We start from the raw sequence: 19,181 nt of genomic DNA on the forward strand, positions 1-19,181 counted from the left end.
ACTTCTTTAAATGTACAGGTGAATACAATATGTATAAGAGTGGGTGTAACAAACTTTCCTTCTCAATATGCATGTATGTATGGTAGCATTATAGTGTAAGGCAGTGTCTGGTGTGTAGTGTAAGGCAGTGTCTGGTGTGTAGTGTAATGTGGCATAGGAACGGGCTGCATTCCCCAGAATGGCAGGGCTTGTACAGTATAGAGTCCCGCTGGGTCTGTAGACCCACATGATCTGGAGGATGGCTGACCAAGGGAGTCTTATGTCAGCGTTTGAGGAGGTCTCCTGTCCCGTGTGGATTTCCTCACTGGCTCATCCTGAGGTGTCACAGGTCGGTCATAGCCATAGGGTACTTGTACATACTCATGCTCTACCGGTGCTTCAGAATCCACAGGCAGGTCTTCCTCATCAGTCCGTTCTTCTGGTTGTTCTTGTCTGGTTTCTCTCTCAGGTGTAATAACTCCATGTTGTTCTGGTGTATGATATCTCGATGGCACTCTATATCTATGTGGTTCAGGTACCCTTTTCGGACCGTCTGTGTTTCGCTGAGATCCAGAGCTAGGTTCAACATTCTGTGAGTGAAGTCCAGCTTGTGGAGGTACTCTTAGCCAGTATCGTACTCTTGGTGCCTCATCATCAGAGTTTTCTGAGTCACTGCTTTGTGATGTCTCTCTCTGTCGTTGTTTCTCAACATGATGACTCTTGCTCTTCCCTCTAGGTGGTAGCAGATTTCCTGTTAGTTCAGGCAAGTTTACAGGTAGGTCATTGACAACGTGTAGGAGATTTCGATGGAGGGTACGGATCTTATCACCACCTGTCTCAGGGCACACTTTGTACACAGGAATTTCACCAACTTGTTCTTTGACGACATACACGGTTTGTTCCCAGTAGGACCTCAATTTTCCAGGTCCACCTCTCTCACTCATGTTGTGGACTAGGACTCTATCACCAGGTTGGAGCACAACTCCCTTGATGTGACAGTCCAACACACTCTCACTCCCTAAGCGCCCAATAGCGACGTTTGGTCAGTGTCCGTGGCGTCCAATTGTGACGCTCCTAGGCTCCTTCAGCGTCATAAAGGGACGCAAATAGCTTTCAACTGATTGCAATGTATTCCCATCTGCGTCGGGATTTGACGCTCATGGAAGCACGGCATTCGTTTGTCGGCTGCCCTTAAAGGTAATGTGAGCGTCCATTCCCAGGAGTAAAGGATGGCAGAAGACACTACATTACCCAGAATCCCCAGCTATCGTTTGGACTACACCATGTGCTCTTGACAAACCCCGTGATAGTCCTCAAGCTCTGTGATTGGAGAGTGTGCTCCGAGGGTTAAGCCGATTCTCGAACAGCACTTGAAATGGGATGGAACCACGGCAGACTGTCCAAAACTGGATTTCAACGGGTCCACCGCGTCCCCCCTCCCCCACCCCGTCCCCAGAACTACACATGCTGGCTATTCTGTTTCGCAACATGTTCTCTATGGCAGAGGTTCTCAATTGTTTTTCAGCCAAGGACCCCTTACAAGATAGAGAATACACCAAGGACCCCCTCATTCTGATTTGTGATTTTGGGCTATAGAAATAAAAATTGACTTGATTTGACATGTATGTCCCTTGGAATAATCTGACGTAGCCTATTTTTTACACTTCTATAGTCTTAGTTATGTGAAACTCTGTGAGTTGGGGGAACATGTCTGTAATGCCATTTTGCACCTGCCTTCTCCAGATCGCTGTTTTGGCACGGAATGCCTGGATTTTGTCGCTGACTTCCAGGATAGAGGCATATCTGCCATGAACGGACAAACTGAGATCGTTCAATAAGTTGAACACATCTGCGAAGTAGGCGAGCTGTGCGATCCATTCGGGGTCCGAGAAGAGTGCTGCAGTGGTTGGCTTGTCATTCTGGATGAACTCACACAGCTCTGAGCGGAGTTCGTACACCCGCTGTAGCACTTTTCCACGGGAGAGCCAACGCACCTCTGAATGGAACAGCAGGGTGTCCTGTCCTGCGCCCATCTCCCTGCAGAACTGGCCGAATAAACGGGACTGTGGCTTACACTTGATGTGGTTGACCACAGATACCCAGGGTTGGGAGGGTTACTTTGTAAATGTAATCAGTTACTGATTACTGATTACATGGCTCTGAAAGTAATCTGAATACAGTTACAGTTACGTGTCTTTAAAAAGTAACGTAATCAGATTACTTTTAGATTACTTTTGGATTACTTTCTTTTTCCATCTAAAATGGGTATGTTTTGGTGAACAGGAGACACAAAAAGCAAAAGGAAACTGAACGTGTTTGTACTGTTTTAATGGCTTATCAAGAGCACAACTGAAACGATTTAACAACATAATACACTTGTTGGGGATGCAGCTTGGGATGTGAGGAGTGAGTGAGGGACACGGCTTAGAAAGGGCGTGTCGCCTTCTGTCCTGCCAGTGTTGGCAGGACATGAATTAAAATGTCGAACTCGGACTTCATTTTAAGGACATTTCGGCCAGGGGTGTAGAGCTATATTTGTTTAAGCACCGGATTGGCAAAACAGGAGAGGAGAGTGTGTGCACCAGTCTGCCTTGATCTATGAATTCATGTCTGTGACTCTCACGGTATCTGCTGCCCGCAGCTGTTTTATAGAAGGAAAACTTGCTTCACTTCATGACATCTCTGCAGCGCTAGGAGGCAGCGGGAGGGTTAACTCAGCCTCTGAGAAGAGGAGCGTGCAGTGCCTTTCGCACCGCCTTCACTGTGTTTACCTTCAGAAATAATCATTATTAAGGCGACCGCAGGCTGATGTGTTTTAACCACACACACCTCTATATACACACACGCGATTTAAACGCAGACTTTTGTTCCTCCATGTTTCGTTGTTATTGTTTCAGAGCGAGCGGACCCGCGATTTTTTTCAAATGCTTTTTTGGCCCATCTGCGGCGGTAATAGGTTTTGTGTGCTGTGATGATTCCGCTGTACCTTTAGTAATGAATATTAAATGTTGTGAGGAAATCTTTCCTCCAATAAGTAATCCAAAATGTATTCACTTCAGGTTTACGAAAGTAACTGTAATCAGATTACTCGTTTTTCAAATGTAACGCGAGCTGAATACAGTTACTTGATTTTTGTATTCTGATTACGTAACGCCGTTACATGTATTCCGTTACAACCCAACCCTGCAGATACCACCGTGCTGAGAACGGACTGTAGCTCAGGACTCAACGATTTTGACGCCAGAGCCTGCCTGTGCAGCATGCAGTGGGTAGCTATCATCATTGGATTGCGCTCCTTGGCACGAGCAACCACCCCACTATTGCGTCCGGTCATGGCAGCTGCCCCATCCGTGCAAATCGCAATGCAATTCTCCCAACTTACATTGCCAGTCTCCATGAACATATCTATAACATTGAAAATCTCTTCACCTGTTGCTCGCCCCGTCAACTCTTGACAAAATAAAAAATCTTCCTGAATCCTTCCTTCCCACGGGTAGCGAACCAGCGCGATGAGCTGCGCAGAGCCGGACACATCAGTGGACTCATCCAATTGAACCGCGAATTTAGACCCTCTCAGTCTTTCCAGCAGTTGTGATTTGATATCAGCAGAAATGTCCTCAATTCGTCGTCTGATGGTGTCATTTGACAGAGGTACACTTCTCAATTTGGCAGCCGCATCTTTCCCCACCATCACCTCACACAGATCCACCGCAGCAGGGAGCAGTAGTTCCTCCGCTATTGTGTGGGGCATTCGCGCCTTACGTTACGTCCACACAGCAGCTTTTCAAAAATCTTGAAAATCTTGGAGCTGGGCGTGTCTGAAAGCTTGGGGATTTTTTGTGAGCAACGCGACCAACAACCAATCACATGAATCTCCCGCCTCCGACATACAAAGCAAAAAAACCCGGGATTTTATGCGAGCAATATATATATATATATATATATAAACTACCCAAACAGGCGAAAACCTACCAGTTTCACCCACTGTCTCTGCCACCTCCCTCCATGCCTGCTTTCTCCGGTTTGTATCCTGGTAATTGTTCTGGTCGTAAAGAACCGGGTGATTTGTTACCTTAATTTCTCGTTTGGAATATGAGGTTTGATTGGCTAGCGCTTCTACTGTCAGATTTGCATGAATGTGATTTGATTGGCTGACGCTTCAAGCTCAGCTTCAAAAGTTGAACATTGCTCAACTTTTGAATCCTGGATATCCTGGAAATCTTCGCTTCGCTCCCCCACAATGCAGTTCGGCGAAAAGCGAGGCAAAGTGACGTCATCCCCATTCAAAGTCAATGGGCAGAGAAGCGTTGGAAGCCGTGGAAGATTCGTCAAAAGCTGCTGTGTGGACGTACCGTAAAGCTGCTGTGTGGACGTACCTTTAGCAATCCTCTGCGCTACCAGGTAGGAGGCACGCTGCGCTTTAGCAGAAACCGACGTAACATTAACCATCCGTTGTTGTTGCTGGCGTTAGTCCTCACCCTTCCTCTCAAAAAAAGCCCGGTCTTTTTTTACATAATCTGGATGCTTGGTCTCGAGGTACCTCTTCAATTTGGCAGGCTTCATCGCCTCATTGGCAAGACACCGCAGGCATATCAGACATTTCGGTTTCCCTTCCACTTCAATAAATCCATATTGGAGATACTCCTCATCGTATTTCCTTACTTTTGTTTTTTGTTTTTCATTTACTTCATTTGTAGCCGTAACCGGTCATTTTAAAAATCTGTCCATCTTCGTAGTATGCTAGCCGTGTTATATCTCTATGATGCTTGCAGCGGCGCTCTCTGACTGACGTAACAGTTATTGTTGTTTCCACGGTAATGGGTGACGCACTTGATTTTTAAATGTATCTATTTGTTAGATTAGAACGTAATCTATGAACTATTTTAGATTAAAAAAATATATATATTATTTGTTGAAAAAAAAAAAATGGGAAAAAAATGATATGATAATTTAAATTAATGAATCTGAAAACTTTTCACGGACCCCCTGGCAGAGTGCCACGGACCCCCGGGGGGTCGCGGACCCCACTTTGAGAACCACTGCTCTATGGCATGTCTCTACTGGGAGTTGTAGTTTTAAAAGACGTTTTCGTATTTCCCATAATAAGAAGTTGCCAGTATTAAACTGTGTACATCCCTGGAGGTTTAGGGGACAGGGAACACTCACATTTAAAACATATAATTAATAAATGGGTGAAAATTGCTTGTGCCCATTATGGGCAGTATTAATATATATATACCCACATGCCAGCTAAGGTCAGAAGAGCTTTATTTAACAGCTGGTCTTATGTGTGTGACCCCTGTGATAACATTACATTACATTAATTGATGAGCCTGAAACATGCACTTGTCAAGGTTCAGAGGCACATTTTGCAAATATGGCAGTAGCCATCGATCAGCTTAAGATAAGATATACTTTATTGATCCCAAGTTGGAACATTTGCATTACATCAGCATGTGTAACAGTTAAATATGCAGTGGTGTTTATTTGAAAATCATTTAGTATAATCACACAAATTCTGTGTTTTATATTCAACAATTCTGTGTTCTTTATTTATTAATTGTTCAATACCTGACAAGGCCGGAGATGAAATATCTACATCCATCTTATAAGAGTATAATACATTATGTATAATATCAGTTAAAATAAGTGCTTCAACATAGTTAACATTGCTGGAGGTATGCACAAATATTGATAGATGTCTTGTAATGCACTATTGAGGAACCTGCAACCCAAGTTTTTCATTCAGTGCAGAACTACACCACAGTTGTGTAGGCCTATATGATATGTCAATAAACCTTAGAAAATCTTGAAATCTTGAAAGGGATGTGCAAAATAGTCATTACATACAGTCTTTAATTAACTATTAGTAGAGAATAACGAGTAATGAATATACTTTATAGGGATCGTATTAATATCTAATAATAAAAATATTGAAATTCAATAACATGCTTTAACCACCAGGTGTCCATTTTATATCAGCTGTGCACATTTATGGTGTAAATACAGCCTATCTACCAATTGGATCAAATATAAAAGTGAGCCGTTGATACTGCAAGGAGATGTATTGTGTGAAAAGAAATGTAAGATGTTGTTTAATGGCTGATATATTTATGATCCACGTCACGTTTTCAGTTCCTCATGTTTGTCTTCTCATCAGGGCTCTATAAATACAGAACTACGGCAAATATGTAATGCAGCCAAACCGTGTATTACAATGCCGTTATGTGATGACTTTCAAAGAGAAAAGCAAGCACACTCGGAATAAGGTATTATTATTTTTTTTTTTAAATGTTTTCGGTCTGTTTCCGGTATTTGTTAATAACGATGTGCTCTGAGATGTGAGACTGGAATTGCACAGGGGGGAAATAACGTAGGCTATCTTTAGATGCGGATTTTGTTAAACTAATATGTTTAGGCTGTGGACCAACACTATACATTGACGGGGAAGGGGGTAGCAATAAAGATAACACCATTAAACAGTTACACAACATAACAGAAATAATATCGATAGCAGCGTCCCTAGCAACCACCTTGGTAACAATGAAAACGTCGCGATTTCCTGAAGTAATCTTCGTAATAACTAGCAAACTAAAGATCATGTACATCCACTGCACACATAATCTGAAACAACATCTCATATTTCTCGCATCAAATGACATCAAAACGCATTTTAATGGCCAAACTAACTTTAAAATAGGCATTTTCTACCGAGAATAAAACGAATTTCGGCCATGTTTTCTTTTTCTGCAGGGAGAAATTTGAAGATCATGTGACATAGACGCCAGCCATCGGAATGAATGGTGAAAAAAACGGGGTTTGTCAAACAGAGCACATGGTGTAGGCCAAACGATAGCTGGGGATTCTGGGTAGTGTAGTGTCTTCTGCCATCCTTTACTCAGAAAACATATTTGTTTCTCCGAATCCAAGGGGAAAAATACAAAAGCATTGCACACAATTTAAACCAATCAATGTTGTGTAATTAACAAGGATAATCTGGTGTTTTTTAGTCGATGAGTAGTGCAGATATCACTGTAAAATCAATCGACAGTAAGAGGAGTACTTACTTCCGGGTGTAAAATTCTCCGTTATCCAATGGGAATGGATGCTCACATTGCCTTTAAGGGCAGCCGGCATAAACTAATGCCGTGCTTCCATGAGCGTCAAATCCCGACGCAGATGGGAATACATTGCAATCAGTTGAAAGCTATTTGCGTCCCTTTATGACGCTGAAGGAGCCTAGGAGCGTCACAATTGGACGCCACGGACACTGACCAAACGTCGCTATTGGACGCTTAGGGAGTGAGAGTGTGTTGGACAGTCATAGTACTTCTTGTTTCTTGCACTGGAGTGTTGACTGTTTTCAGATGCAATCCGGTAAGCCTCTTTCATTCTCAGAGCCCATTTCTTAGCATAGCCCTGTGTTGTTTCAGTCTGACCTTGGAGGGAGGACACATAACTAGGGCCAAGAAAGGGTGGGTGGAGGGGGTCTGGAGGACGGGTCTCGGGCGGACGGCCCGGGGGAAAGGCAGAGACCAAGGAGGGGGTCTCGGGCGGAAGGCCCGGGAGCAAGGCAGAGACCAAGGACGGGGTCTCGGGCGAAAGGCCCGGGAGCAAGGCAGAGACCAAGGAGGGGGTCTCGGGTGGACGGCCTGGGGGCAAGGCAAAGTTCAAAAAGGGGCGAAGGCCACAGCGGGAAAACTCAGGGGGCCGTGCATGAGGGCAAAAGCAGTGACAGGAAGAGTCAGGGGGCCGGGCCCGAGGACGAAGACCGCGGCACTCAGGGGGCCAGGCTCGAGGGAGAAGACCGCGGCTCTCAGGGGGCCGGGCTCGAGGGCGAAGACCAGACAGCTCCGGAGGCCGGGCAGGACCCGTTGTCGGCCGAACAGGAACCGGAGCCAGTGGGACAGGCTTCGGCAGGATCCCCCATGGAAGAGGACCAGTAGTTGGCAGGACCCCCGGTGAGACAGGTGATGGCGGGGCCTCCAACGGAACGGGACAAAGGGTTGGCAGGACCCCCGGCAGGAGAGTAGATGGCGGCACCTCCAACGAGACAGGACAAGAAGCTGGCAGGACCCCCGGCAGGAGAGTAGACGGCGGGACCTCCAACGGGACAGACATACGATTGGTAGGACCCCCGGCAGAGGAGTAGTCGACGGGGCCTCCAACGGGACAGGACATGGAGTTGGCAGGACCCCCAGCGGAACCTCCAACGGACCAGGACATTGGGTAGGGACTTGAAACGTGACTCGAGAGGGGAACTAGAGACGGAACTCCAGAGGGGACTAGAGGAGAGACTAGAGGAGGAACAAGAGGAGGGACTAGAGGAGGGAACTCGAGAGGGGACTTGTGAGGGGAACTAGAGAGGGGACTCGAGGAGGGACTAGAGAGGGGACTAGAGGAGGGACCTCGAGAGGGAACTCGAGAGGGGACTGGAGAAGTGACGAGAGGAGGGACTAGAGATGGGACTAGGGAATTGACTAGAGGCGGGACTTGAGTAGGAACTAGAGATGGAACTCGAGAGGTGACTGGAGAGGGGACTATAGAGGGAACTGGAGATGGGACTAGATAAGGGACTAGAGAAGGGACTTGGGAAGGGACTAGAGGAGGGACTAGAGCGGTGACTAAAAGGGTGACTGGAGAAGGGACTAGGGAAGTGACTAGAGGAGGGACTTGAGAAAGGACTTGAGTAGGGACTAGAGAAGGGACTAGAGACGGGACTATGGCAGCTGGGACCAGGACTGGGGCCGGAACCATGGCTGCTGGGGCCGGCACTGGAGCCGGAGCCGCTGGAGTACGGGCTGGAATCCTGGCTGGAATCCTGGCTGGAATCCTGGCTGGAATCCTGGCTGGAATCCTGGCCTTGCATCTTCCAGAGACCTTTTGGAGGCTCCGTGGACCTCCAAACGCCAGACGGGTTCCTGAGAAAAGGTCTGAGGTTGGAACTGGAGCCGCTGGAACCGGAACAGAGGCCTGGACCATGGCTGTGTGGGCCAGGTAATCGAGCAAGGAAACATAGCTCTGCGGGCCGGTACTGGTGCATGGATCCATGGCTGTGGAAACCGGAACTGAAGTCGGGATCATGGCTGTTTGAGCACGGGCTGGAATCCTGGCCCTGCGTCTCCTAGAGGTTCTTTGGAGACTCTGTGGACCTTCAACAGGACAGTAGTTGGATCCCAGGAAAGGGTTAGAAGCTTGTGCCAATTCTTCAGGGCTACTTGAAAAGGTTTGTAGCCACTCCGGCAACAAGCTCCTGAGCCAGGGCTTGCGAGCAACCTCCCGGCGTGCCTCCTTCAAAGCAGCCTCTTTACCCCGTCTAGATGAGGCGTTCTTCCAGGTGTAAAAAATGTACTCCAGAGAATACCCAAGACATTCCGCCTGTGGGGACAAAACATTGAAATCTGCTGAGTCCAAATTTGGTCGCTTCATTCTGTTACGAATGGGTGAAGCAGGTAGGACTCAAATGCAGAATAACGAAAAGCGAGCTTTATTAAATAAATTAAAGCTGTGGCAAAACAAGGCAGAATCCAAAATATCCAACACCAACGAGCAGCACAAGGAACACAGACCGTGGAATGACATGGAGGGGAAACAATGAACCGACAGGGAACACAGGGGAAGACTAGACTACATACACAGAAGGGTAATCACAGAACAAGACACAGCTGGGCAGGGGAGGAGAAACACAAGGACAACAGGTGAACACAATCGGGTAATCAGGGAGGGAAACAGACAGAAAGCAGACAGGCAGGAAACGGGGGTGAACACTTTACACAATAAAACCCAAGGACAAGAAAAACACCAACACAGACAAAACTACAAACGTGACAAAACATGAGAATCGTGACACACTTTCTGGTTACATAGGTTTCAATGTCCTTTTTCATGAAAGGCCAGTAGAAACGGTCTCGAGCCAGGTGGATGACCCTCTCAGCCCCAACATGTCCCATGTCATCATGGATATGATTTAGTACCAGGGACGGGTGGCGCAGTGGTCTGTGAATCCGATCATCAGATCAAGGGGGAGTGCTGGGGAACTCTTGTTCGAAACCCGCTCCCGCCGCCACTGCGTCAGGCCGTTGTGTCCTTGGGCAAGACACTTCACCCGGATTTCCTGTGGGTATTGTCCACAGTACATGTATAATACCAATGTATACTTGTAAAAGCGCCTCGATGACCTCGAGGCGTGAAGATGGACGGTGTGGCGCAGTGCGCTGTGCAATGATCATCAGATCAAGGGGTGAAACCCGCCGCTGCTGCGTCTGTAAAGCCGGTCGGTCCTTGGGCAAGACCCTTCACCTGAACTTGCTCCTGTGGGTATTGTCCACAGTTTCTGACCATTGCATGTATGATGTGCAATGTGTGTATATGTAAAGCGCTTTGAGTCATTGATAATGCGCTATAATAAATGTAAGGAATTATTATTAATTATTACCAGGGGGTGGTATCGTGATGGTAAGACGAGCTGCTGCCGCTGACTGGCCGTCCGGTACAACAGTTGAGTTGAACTCTGACGTCACTGTCGAGCCGTTAGTGGCCGACTCCGCCTACTAAGGGCTTCACGGCAACTCTGCAGAAATCTATGGGTGACGTCACGGACCCTACATCCATTTATATATACAGTCTATGCGCTGCCAGTTATCGTCACGTGGTTCATGTAGACGAGGATCGTTCCCCGGAAGTTCATGGCGGGCAATGTGAATGCATTGATAACAGGAGATAGAACTACGATTTTTGGTAATTATTAGTGAATAAAGGTTTTGATTTGCAATATTTATACAACAAATCGATATGTGTATGTATTTACATCAATATGTTTAAAAAAATAAAATATAATTTGCTAATATTAAGTAATAATATTAGGATTAGTGTGAACAACTAGTTTACATGTTAGGCTAACAGTGCCTTGGTTAAAGAGCCTGTTGCTGTTTATTTATAGCTTTGAATTCTTTAAAACCAATATTATCTTCTTAAACTTGTATGGTAGTCAGGAGCATCACTTTCTAATGTTTATTGATATATTTCGAGGGAGGGGATCTAAAGTAATGCTTTAAAATTCAGATTAGATTAATTTCTACCATTTTCTTAAATTCATGGTAGTTTCAGTAATCCCATGGTAATTGAGGACACAAGTTATCTAAATGACTAATGTCATCTTTATGGCTTTCAGAAAGGACAGGAGACCGACAGGTGACTATCAAAGGACTCGCAGCAGCAGCAGCAGCAGCAGCAGCAGCAGCAGCAGCAGCAGCAGCATGATGATGATGATGATGATAATGATGATGTTAAATGTGTTGTTTTAGGAACATCCATTGCAAATACATGGAATTCAATAAACATTGAATAGCACATCATGCAGTTTGTCTGTGCCTTTTCCTCCGTGTTGTCCTGGTTTGCTGTGCTGCCTCATAGTCACCACCATGGTTTGCTGTACTGCCTGGGGATGCTCAAATCGCTCCGAGAAAGGAGTACGAATGTACGGCTTCCCCACTGACACAGAGCAGAGGAAAAAATGGCTGGCTCAAGTCAGCAGGAGCAATTTCACGACCAACAGCAAAAAAATATGTGAGGTAATTATATACAAACACTGCATTTGCACTTTTTCACAAAACGAAAACCACACCATTGGGAAAGCTTAATGTTTTGTTTAATACAAAAAAACAGGGAAAGGCTTGAAAAACACTGAGAGTTGAGACTCAGGGTGCAGGGTGAGGGTCTCAGTGCAGATATTCAGGCTCCATTGAATCCCCCTCTGGTTCTTGGGCTGAAAGAGGGAGTAACAGACAGGAGAAAGGGTTATACACACCTATATAGCACACCTATTGGATGGGAAATTGCCTTGGGGAGATGAGGTGTGGTCTTTGTTCCCAACTGAAGTTATGGAACTTTATTATTTGTGAGTTTAACAAAGTATGACAAATGGCATCAGTAACAGATGTGATATGAATTTCTATAAAGTTGTCTCACATTCTTGGTCATATTTTATATACAGTATGTAATGAGTATAACATGTCCAGTAAGTATAAAGTGTTTCCTACTTCGTACTGTGTATTCAACCACTATGGAATATGTATGTGGGCAGACAAGATTCAGACACAGTTGTTCTGTGTGTGAAGTAACCTCAAGTCACTCCGCAGGCACATTTTGATGCAGACCAGTTTGTCAAGACAAAAAAGGGCAAGACTAGGCTGAGAGCAGAGGATATACCCACCATCTTCGTGCATCGCCCTGTGGTCAAAAAGAGAAGGGCCCCTGCACCACGATTCACCCCGGGACCTGTATCTACAAAGCCCATAGCTCATGATCACAGCTGTAGGAGCCAATTAACTGTGGGTATAAAGGTAGGAACCTATGTGTGTTGGGGAGAGGTTCCGCCGGAAGGCATATACAGTTTTTGAACACACACACAAGGAGCACACACGGAACACACACACAAGGAGCACACACGGAGAACACACACACACAAACACGGGATTACAAGCAAAGCAAAGGTATTGTGTAAACGGTAATATCGTGTGGTGAATATGGAAAGAAGCAAGTAAATGGAAACCAGTAAAATGGAAATAAATGGACTGTTTCAAACTGGAAACTTTGTTTCTGACCTTTATTCGGCAGCAAACTTGTGTGCGTCAATTACACCCACCAAGCGGATCCTCAGAGGCTTAAAGCGTTGGTTTAGCCTCTCCAACAGCTATAGTGTGAAAGGTGACGCAGGTATAATAAGTATGAACTCTTAGTAACAAAAGTAAAAAACCTAATATTATCACTTAATATTAGCAAATTTTATTTTTTAAAACATATTGATGTAAATACATACACATATCGATTTGTTGTATAAATATTGCAAATCAAAACCTTTATTCACTAATAATCACCAACAATCTTAGTTCTATCTCCTGTTATCAATGCATTCACATTGCCCGCCATGAACTTCCGGGGAACGATCCTCGTCTACATGAACCACGTGACGATAACCGTTTTTGGACTTCCGTTGTCGTAATTCTTCTATTATATGGCTCTGGTTATACCTATAAGATATCTCAGAAGTCATCCGCTTTATCTTGTATATTTACTAGGGCTGTTTGTGGAGTTTATATATATATTAGGGCTGTCAGTCGATTAAAATATTTAATCGCGATTAATCGCATGATTGTCCATAGTTAGTCGCGATTAATCGCAAATTAATCGCACATTTTGTATCTGTTCTAAATGTACCTTAGAGCAGTGCTTCTCAAAGTGTGGTCTACGGACCACTGGTGGTCCGTGAGCGCCCCCTAGTGGACCGTGAGTATATTGGTAACATTTCACATTTTAAATAAATAAATACATTTAAGTTTTCCGCACTCTCGCGGGAATATCTCCGCAATGGAACGAGCTTAAGTTTAACTTTCAATTGCATGATATAGCCCAGAGCAACACCTTCGTCACACATGTTGTCACTTGGTTGCAGTGTTGTAGTCAAGTCACCAATTCACGAGTCCAAGTCACCCTCGAGTCACCACTCTTCGAGTCTGAGTCCAAGTCCGAGTCACCAAGGGAGAGTCGTAGTCGAGTCCGAGTCCAAGTCCGAGTCACCCAAGGAGTGTCCAAGTCGAGTCCGAGTCCGAGTCATCATTACCTGTGTTCGAGTCCGAGTCCAATTCCGAGTCACTTAAGAAGAGTCCAAGTCAAGTCCGAGTCAGAAGTCTTCATGTATTAATCTTCGTGGATATATGTTTTGAAATGTAGCTGCTCCTCTACATTGCTGTTATCCTGTCTATTGAACTGCTGTGAAGCGAGTTTGGCTACAATTCTTGTAATAGGTGTTACACAAATATAAAGCTTATTTCTAATATTAATATTATTATTATATATAAATAAACTATATTTAAAATGAGTTACCTTTTAGAGAAGTGATTATATTTGTATGCCAATATTTTCCTATGGTAAAGTTTTCGTTTTGCACTTTTATTTTGATAGTAATAAGATCGGGACTCTTATTTTGAAGGAACTTTTACGGGTTAAATCAGTTTACCATAAAGATGTATCCCCAGAAAGCACATGGCTACTTAGCATGCAAAATGAAATCATTCTGCATGTTAAGTATGTGCTTTCGTTATCGGCTGAATCTTTATTTATTGATTAGATCACGTTACTCTGATGATAGTGTTCAAGACAGCCTATATGTCTGAACTCGATCCTTAGAGTAATGTGTTACGGAGCCTTCTCTTCTATATTGTTTCCACATAACGAGCATTTTGCGCTGCTCTTTTCCAATGTGGAAGCAGAATGTGTGAAAGCATACAGCATGATGTGGGGTGTGTCTGTAGACATCTCTAGACTGGAATAGCGGGGCCCAGTACGTGAACTCGCCATACAGGATAGAGGACATCAGACTCCCGAGAAAATGTGCTCGAGTCCGAGTCCAAGTCGGAGCGTCAATGTACGAGTCGAGTCCGAGTCATCCTGGGGGGGGGAATTCACGAGTCCGAGTTCGAGTCCAAGTCATCCTGTGCGAGAATTCACGAGTCCAAGTCCGAGTCGCGTCAATCAGTGCGCGAGTCCGAGGCGAGTCACGAGTCCCGAAAATCGGCACTAAAGTCCGACTCGGGTCCGAGTCCAGGACTCGAGTACTCCATCTCTGCTTGGTTGTACCATTTCCAGGCGATTTATAATCTGTTCTAGAAAAACGATGTGTTTTGGGATATTTGTGGAGGTAGGTGGTCCGCGAGTGTTTTTTGATTGGTTAAGTGGTCCTTGGTATGAACAAGTTTGAGAAACACTGCCTTAGAGGAATATTTTTCAAGTTTTTAATACTCTTATCAACATATGAGTGGACAAATATGCTTTATGCTAATGTTTATTATCATTTGAACAATGACAAATATTCTCATGAATATTGAACACAACAACCTCTGAACATTACAAATATTCGCCTCAATTCAACCTGGAACCTCTCTCATACAATAATACAATGCAAATGGTGTGTGTGTGTGTGTGTGTGTGTGTGTGTGTGTGTGTGTGTGTGTGTGTGTGTGTGTGATGGATCGTTGGGGCCTGGTTGGAGCTATGTGCAACTCAAGGCATATGCTCGAACGGGAGCTGCCTGGATGCTGCAATCATGTTGCGCACTATCCATGCTGAGTGTGCTGACTTTTCGTACAATGTCCCACTGTCTGGCTACCTGCATAAAGTCAAGTGCTCGGCGCAGTTGTGTGGATAGAGCGCTCCTCTGTTTTCATTTAAACAGCTCCTTATATCCGTTAGCGCAGCTAGCTAGCACCAGATGCTAACAACAACAATGCACGTAAGGTCTCTCTCTCGCTCGCTCGGGCCACACATACACACACCCTCCCGGTCCTCCCAATAGCCAGTCGGTGCCTGCCAGTGAGCGTGGAAGTGTGGTCTGCCACAAGCGGGCGGCAGGAGCGGCATCCAACCCAGTCTCATGGCATTTCGTGTTCACCAACACGATTTCCCCCTTTTTTTCGTGTTGCACAGCACGATTTTAAAAGCAATGTATTTCTACTGGTAATGTGTTTCGTGCCTGCAGGCTGCAGCACGTCTTTTTCTCCGGTCGGGTCGTGGAAGACCGGAAGCTGTGTGGTTCATAAAAACATGTTCTTACTCAATATCAAGCCACAGTTATTGCTTTTATTTTAAATCGTATAATTTCGGACTTTTGTTGCCGTCTGTGAGGAAAATAAATGGGGCTCAGAGCCTCAGAATACTGAAATCTGTATTTTTTAAATCTTTTTTTACTTCTAATTTATTATTCTTTTCAAAATAACACACTGTTATTTACTCACCAATAACACACAATTATCCTTGCTTTTATTTATTGGTTTAATTCCATAATCTCGGGCTTTTTTGGCGTCCGTCAGGAACTGAATTTCAAAATAAAAATAACCGGAAACAGACGTAGGCATTTCGAGCGATTACCCAAGATCCTCAGCTATGGTTTTAACCTCACTGATTGGATGTTTTAGCCGCAATGCATGCTGGGATTTGGTGTTTATATGATATGAAATCCGGAAAACACGGTTCGGCTGCATTACATATTACAGTTCTGCCGTAGTTCTTTATTTATAGAGCCCTGATGAGAAGACCTTTGGAAAAACTGGAAGAAATGCCGCCGAAACTGAATACTTGACGTGGATCATAAATATATCAACAATTAAACAACATCTTCAATTTATCTTCACACAATACGTCTCCTTGCAGTATCAACACTAATTCGGCTGACTTTTACATTTGATCTAATTCGTAGATAGGTTATATTTACACCATAACGGTGCACAGCTGATATAAAAGGACTGTAGTTTTTAAAGATATTACTGATTTTCTTTGAATGTAAGAATGTAAATACTGAGTCTGAAATATTATAGCAATATGCTGTACAATTATGTGAAAGCATGCATAAAACTACACATCTTCAGATGTTTTATACATAAGTGTCCTCCTAAACCAATAATAAAAAAGTTATTATGGCTGTGTGCACCTCCTAGTGGTTAAAGCACGTCATTGAATTATTGTTTTTATGTGTTATATTTGATTAAAAAAATATTAAGAGTACATACTTTCATAGGGGGAAAGTATAGAAATATATAATATAAAAAATCAAGAAGATACTATAAGTGATCTCTACAATAAAACAGTTTAGTGCAGGATGTACAAAGATATTAATAGGAGGAGGTGCAAAACAGAAAAACGAATTAACCTTTATTTAAACATTAAATAACAGATTAAGGTCTTTTAAATAAGAAAAAGACTTTGGGGTAGGGTGACCAGATCCCAACAAACCAAATGTGGGACAAGGAGTATGGTTGTGTGGGACAATGTGGGACACCCTCTCAACAGCACCCCCCAACCCCCGGGAAAAAAAACGTAACAAATATATAACAGAGCAGAAAGTGAAGTCAAAATGCAGTTGTTTAATAAAGAAAAGTAAACTAAGGCAGCAGGCATTATTCACTGCAAGTGTTTAGAAATGCATCTATTTAATTCAACTAGTGTATTACCTGTACAAGTAGGCACGGCATAAATTAATAGATAAAATAAAACCAACACTGGCCAGGAGGGAACAGAAACATAATAATACATCAAATAAAATAGCTTTCAGTTTTGTCCATCACAGCAACAGAAGGTGGGCCCCCACACACAGTGTGTGGGCTATTTTGTCACCTAGAACCACTGGTGTCTTTGACTCTGTCAAACAACTCTCCACAGAGGCAGGGGCAAGCACATCTGTTATTATGGACGCTGCTTTTGTACGACCACATGACATTTTCTTTACTATCTCAGAGTCTGGAAAAATGGTCGGCGCTAGCTTGTTACCAGTCATTTGACCGGTATGAATGGGAGTGTTGCACTGCGTGGTAAACACTGGTTATTTCTGCTGCTGTTACCTTGTCTGAGTGGCCATCATGTTTTGGTTTTTAGTAGGAATGTCTCCATAGAGTGGGATGTCTCTTTTTGAGCGACACGTTTCTTGTGAGAATCGCATTCTCTGTGTCTTTTGACGTCGTATTCACTGCCATGTGAAATTTAAAAATTACTCTTGCAAAGATTGCAAAAAACTCTGAGAGTCGCCCTGCACTGGCTTCACCCACGGGTAAGTGTCTTCCCAGTCTTTGTTGTAGTATGTGCATCTTCTTTTCTTCTTAGCTGTAGTTTCAGTTTCCTCCATTTTCCATAACCTGCTGCGTCGCCTGCGTTCGTTGTTGTTGTTGTTGTTTGGCGGGGTGGGGGGTGAGGGGGGGGGAGGGGTGTGAGTGAGTTACTCTCATTGGTTAACACTTGACCAGCACCCGCCGTGTGTTACAGTTTGATTGACAGCAAACACAGCCCTGCTTTCTCAACAGCCATTGGATGAATCTGATTTTAAAGAAAAGCGTTTTAGCCAATCAAAATGAAATATGCGGGACATCGTCTCAATATGCGGGACGCACCAAAAGTCGTGAAAATGCTGTGCAGTCCCGCGCAAAGCGGGACATCTGGTCACCCTACTTTGGGGGTATCTATAAATAAATATTAAGCCTGACAAAGTACTTAACGTCTAATATATTGCTTTCCTGCAATGTTAACTATGTTGAAGCACTTATTTTAACTGATATTATACATATTAATTATACTCTTATGTATGTAGATAGAATAAGAAATGTGCAGAATATGACAGTTTAATGGTGGAGGTACACACATATTGATAGATGTCTTGTAATGCACTGTTGAGGAACCTGTGACCCAAGTTTTTCATTCATTGCATAACTACACTGTAGTTGTGTATATGATAAGTCAATACACCTTTGACAATCTTGAAAGGGATGTGCAAAATAGCCATAATATACAGTCTTTAATTAACTATTAGTAGAGAATAACGAGTAATGAATATACTTTATTACTCGTTTCCATTCATGTCAATTGCAGATACATGTTTAGTCTTCTCAAGCACCAACTATCAAATATCTCTCCTGATTGTTGGCACTTGACAATCACCTTACCTGAATTTTACTGTAACTAAAGTCTGATTTAAGGGTTGTTTATATTTCACATCATTAATCAGAATCTGCAAAGTAACTCAAATAAATGCAGTGGAGTAAAAATACCAGGTTAACCTCTGAATTGTAGTGGAGTAGAATTACAAAGTAACAATGAGCTGTCATGTGGGTATATATTAATGCTGCGCATTATGGACACAAGCGATTTTCACCCATTTATTAATTATATGTTTTACATTTGATAACACCAATGTGTTTAATACTGGCAACTTCTAATTGTGGGAAAAACGTTCAGTAGAGACGTCCCATAGAACATTTTGCGAAACACAATAGCCAGCATGTGTAGTTCTGGGGGGGCGTTCGATTCCAGTTTTGGATAGTCTGGCGTGGTTTCGTTCCATTTCACACAGCTGTTTGACTCTCTGCGTAACCTTATGGGGACTGTAGTCCTAAACGATAGCTGGGGATTATGGGTAGTGTAGTGTCTTCGGCCATCCTAAACTCAGAAATGTTGACAATCGCAATGATGGTCGAAATGTCCCTTATAGGCCTACGTCTGTTTCCGGTTATTTTTATTTTGAAATTCAGTTCCTGACGGACGCCAAAAAAGCCCGAGATTATGGAATTAAACCAATAAATAAAAGCAAGGATAATTGTGTGTTTATTGGTGAGTAAATAACAGTGTGTTATTTTGAAAAGAATCACAAATTAGAAGGAAAAAAAGAT

This window comes from Pseudochaenichthys georgianus, chromosome 13 (assembly GCF_902827115.2).
Source record: "Pseudochaenichthys georgianus chromosome 13, fPseGeo1.2, whole genome shotgun sequence".
NCBI lineage: Eukaryota > Metazoa > Chordata > Actinopteri > Perciformes > Channichthyidae > Pseudochaenichthys > Pseudochaenichthys georgianus.